This window comes from Bombus vosnesenskii, unplaced genomic scaffold, assembly GCF_011952255.1.
Source record: "Bombus vosnesenskii isolate JDL3184/JDL3185 unplaced genomic scaffold, Bvos_JDL3184-5_v1.1 scf7180000014317, whole genome shotgun sequence".
In the NCBI taxonomy this organism is placed as follows: Eukaryota; Metazoa; Arthropoda; class Insecta; order Hymenoptera; family Apidae; genus Bombus; species Bombus vosnesenskii.
The window spans coordinates 19140-24279 of record NW_022883431.1 but is presented as its reverse complement, the minus strand read 5'-3'; positions in this window follow the sequence as shown (position 1 = coordinate 24279).

Here is a 5140-nt window from a genome sequence, read left to right as displayed (position 1 = left end):
TCAATTCCGTGAATGCGATTTGTTTCCTTGGCTTTCAGCGAGTATGGAGAATTACATTACATCTATAGACGCTTTACATTTACACTTTGTGTTAGCACTGATTTTATATGAAATAGTTAAGTGAAAAATTAAATACTGTGTTTAAAATTAAAAGATAAAACTAAATGGATACAAAATACCGCTTCAAAGACTCGAAAGATTTCGTTAATACTAAATAAAACAAAATAAATCATTAATTTAATCGCTATTAGTTGGTGGTATTGATTTAAATGAATAGTAGAATTGCTTCCGATTAATGGTATAAATTAAGAGCATAATTATTTTAAATTAATGGCAGGATATTGTTATAAATTATTATTTTAACTGTTAAAAATTAATGGAGTAATTATTTCAGGTTAATAATATATTGTTATAAATTAATAGTTGAACAGTAAGGAATTAATAGGTCAAATGTTGTAAGTTAATGGCTTAAATGTTGTAAATTATTAATTTAATTGTTACAAATTAATAATTAAATTATCAATAAGTGCGTAAAAGTTCTATTTTGATCTACACAATACGGCAGATCAAGAAAGATGAGCTCCCGCGCGAGTCGGAGTTCCTTATACACCTCGTACAAGTCGTAGAGAAGAAGATTCAGAGACGTAAACGATCTCGCGCGATGTTGTGCAAAAGAATGTTGGATTGGATGGAAATCTATAAGAGCACATGGAAAATAGCTCTATGAAATTTACGAGTGGAGAGAAGTAATATTTCCTCTGAACCGTTGCCTCCATAATTCATAAATAAAAAAGCGTATTATCAATGTTCATAAAAGGCTTGCACACGCACCGTGATTGCCCCTACCGCGAGTATCCACAAAAAATACAATGAATTACGACACATGTTCGATATGACCTCCGTTTTGTCGTAAACAGAGCCTGACGCTTCTCTTAAAATTTTACCGTATCGAGAATGCAGTGTTGCAGTTCTATCGCAATAGACACCGGCAATGCGTACACTAATCTCCTCATGTGTCCCCAGAGGTAAAACTCGAGAGAATTTAAACGTGGAGACCGAGCAGACCAAAGCACAAGTTCCCTTCCACCGATCCATCTATTTCCAAAACAGTTAGACTAGTGCTCCTGCACTGCGTTGGTAGAATGTGATGGTGCACCATCCTGCAGAACAATCTCTTAATGCGCCTGAATTTTCACGTGCTTAAAAATGTTCGTTACGTGTATTTGTTATTCCAGTGTCACATTTATTAAATGTTGTCTCATTAGTAAATAATATCCTCGCGGAGAAATTGGAATTGCGTTGGATTTTCCGACTCATCCATTTGAAAATGTGTTCTTTTGTTTTTAACTCGTGAACTTTCTGAAAGCTATACAGGTGTACATTTTTCCCCTTCAATACAGACTATACGGTGCTGCTGCTGACACCTTCTTCAGCAGCAATAACCTTCGTATTTAACCTGAGATTTTTTTCAATGCGGTGCAGTATTCCGTCTCCCAGATCCGGATCGTCGTGCTGAATTCGTCCGCCAGGTTTCAATGTACCTATATCCTGAAATCAATAATCTATTTTAAAAAATATCTTTGTGCTAAGTATATAGTTCTATTGGTGTGGTAACAAAGGTGCATGTCCGAAAGTTCTCCAAATGTATACGATATTTTGTAACAGATATGGCGATTTAAATAATAAACAACGAATAGTAATGTTACACTGCATACAACACTCACTGCGCGTATTGCACACCCAATACACCTAAGTGACACTCAAACTTTATATTTTCAGTTCTCTGAAAGTTTCTCATCGACTGTCGGAATGATTCTGTCCTTTCAAAACTGTTCTAGCCTTTTGCCTCAAAATGGCTACAATATGGTAGCGACAGAGAGTTCATTCACGAAGAAGAATTTACTATATTCTTTGCCAATGCTTATGTAACTTAAATTTATGTAACTCGGATTTATCCAGGAACAATCATAATATTTCAGAAGTTCCTTACGAAAACAAGGGTGTGGTATCGAGGAAGCAAACAGGCTGTGCACCAAATGTGTTTAAAAAAGCGTAAATCTATTTTGTACAATCGTCAAACTTTACATAGCTGGAGATTTATTCATAATTCGTATTTACTAGATGGATTTCGGAAATATGTCTATTTCTTTTTTTGTACGTACTCTCAAGCTCTAAATAGTAATCAATAAAACAATAAAAATATTGGCACATCGTCTTCAGTTTGTATTGTCTTATTGGCCATTATTTAAGGCTCTGTATTTAATATCAAGTAGTCCGTAGTTGCATGACTGTGAAGGCACTGATATTATTCAATGTGAACAGGCTGAAACCACTACTTAAATATTTTCTGCTACTACTACTTTAAATATTTGTTTTTTTTTTGCTGAGAGTAAAGCAAAAGCGCTGGCGCGTGTGTGTGCGTCGAAGGGAGTTCGCCTCGGCATTCTTATAAAGAATTCGCGATCTGTATTAGATTCAATTCCACTTTATACGAGCGCCGGTTTCACGTTCTCATCTCAATAGATGCAACAAATAAGTGCGATAAACTCTTTTTATTTCAATCAGATATACAAATTCTCTTACCGACCTAGGCGATTCGTATCTGTGGTGTTACGGTTACCCGAGTTTATATTACCTTTCCTGAATTTTACAAATGACCGTACATGTTGTACGTAAAGCAACGTAAACATCTCACCAACAAGTCTTCGCATCCATCATCGTGACTGTATCTCCAAGAGCAGTGTTATGTCGCGTAGGGCATCTGCAGTCCATCCCTAGCTGCTGGACAGCCAACGGTCTACGTACCGTCATTCCGACCCTCAATAAATCTAAGGACCCATTATAAACCTTTAAATTTAACTTTATTGTGTCAACATATGTTCTTCAGTCGATCTGTTTGTCCTGAAGGATTTTTAATCCTAGAAATTTTTTCGGTTCGCGGCTGGTTATTAGAAAAGTCCTTGGGTTTGTTGGGCGTTCTTAAAACCACGGAGAAAGCGGGTATTCACCTATTGGGAAAAACGGAATATTTGTCTAACAAAACAGGTTGGTTTTTCCCATGAACAAGATCACCCACGAACCACGTTGGTAGGAGGCTTCCTCCTCATACCTTCAGACATTAACGTGGGTCATAACCAATCGACATCGCGGATCGTTACCCTCAATTTTCCTAACGAAAACTGTGAACAACGAATCCGCGTTCTTCATTCAAAGGGCACACCCACGCCGAAATTTCTTTCGTAATAACATAAGAGCGACAAGTCACTCTTAAGCACGTCATCTTTCTAAACTTGTTCTCAGGACTACAGAACAGTCACTTCATATCTATACTTAGTCTCCTCTATTGCTACGTCAACTAAAACAACAAACTCAACTGTGTGGACCTTGCTCTATTGTGCATGTGTATCGCATATTTATACGCCAAATAATCGTCTACGATGTATGTCATACGCAACGGTGTAACTCTTAAGTGTTGAAAATATATAGTTTATAACCCTGTTAATCGCAGCTTCAACTTATACCACCTCAACCACCCACATTATCTCAACGGAAATCAGGGGATCGGCCAATTCGCGGCGTCGATTATTATAATCGTAACGGGAATTTACGACTCCCGTTGACGTGTTTCCTGGCGATTGCGTCTCCCCGCGATTCGTCGAAAATACAGTGTCAATCTCAGAGCTATTGCATTTGCGGACGACCTTGCTATAGTGACATCAATCTCATCTCAACCTACAGCAGTGATAAGACATCGACCGCCGACCTTCGGACTCCTTTGGACACATCACCACCTTATTATCGTAGCCTACACCAAGGTTCTAACGTATCTTAGTCCACATCAGAAATAGGATATCGACCCCCGACCTTCGGACACTTTTCCACATCATAACCTACACCTAGGCCCTCAACATCCTAAAACCAAAACGTGTATAAACCGAGACTTCACCCAGCTCGGGCAGTTCTTGTTATAGTTGCTGTTCTTGTACAACACTCTTTTTACGGTTCAGTGTTATTCTATTATTCGATAAAAGAAAATTAATAGTTGGATTACGACTCAACACTAACTTTTACCGGACGACGGTAGCGCAGTGGTTAGCGCCTTAGATTACGAACGTTCGGGACCCGGGTTCGAATCCCGGCGCCCATAGTCCTATTTTTCTTCCACGCATGTAAATTAGAAGAAAAATAGCAGTACCTCAGCAGCGACATTTACAGCCAGCAGCTACAAGTATCACGGACAACACATACACCTCAAACGCAACGGCAGCTGAAATGATTTACGTTGCCAGCATACGATTGCTGGCGGAATTGCTCTTAGCAACCAAGCAGCGGACCATCTCGGAATACGCGAATTGGCTAAAACGACGGATAGAGATAGTCAGGCCATATCCGGTTATGCGTCATAGCGAAAAGAAAATTTTCGTTTTTAAAGAACTGGATACATCGCCGTATATTCTCTTGCGCCATGACGCGATAGGGGCCCCTTACAGCCGCAGTACGACGGGCCGTTTAAAGTCGTCACGGGAAAAGAGAAAAATTACGTTGTTAAAATAAATGAACGCGACGTAACGGTTTCCATAAACTGTCTAAAACCTGCCTTTGTAGTTCCGGACGACCTAGAAAAAAAAACTGCCGAATCCCGTGACGTACTGATTCCGGTAAGTCAAACGTACTCTTGCGACGATAACAGTGCAAGCAATGAGGAACATCAGAAGAGAACACCAGGAATAGGTACGTTACGCTGTCGGGACGTAGAGTCCGTTTTCCCGATTGGTTGCAGATAGGTTTCGGGTAAGAATCGTAAATTGTCGGACACAGGATATATCGGTGACTTTTAAACTAACGACGATCAAAGAAGACCGTATAAATAATTTTAAAATTATAACTTAATAAAAATGTTATCACTGATAGGGGGTTGATGTAGCGGCACATGTGTCATAGGACAAGGCGGATCGATAGCGTCTCACGAACACCCCGCGTCTTACAAGGGGTGTCCGAAACTCGTGGAGCTGCGCAAAAAGCTAGCTGAAAAAAAGAAAAAAGACAAGGAAACAAAGATAAAACGAATTATCCAAATAAGCCGTAAATACGTCCCAGAACTAAAGTTCTCTGGCGTAATGAAACAACAAACAAAACTAAA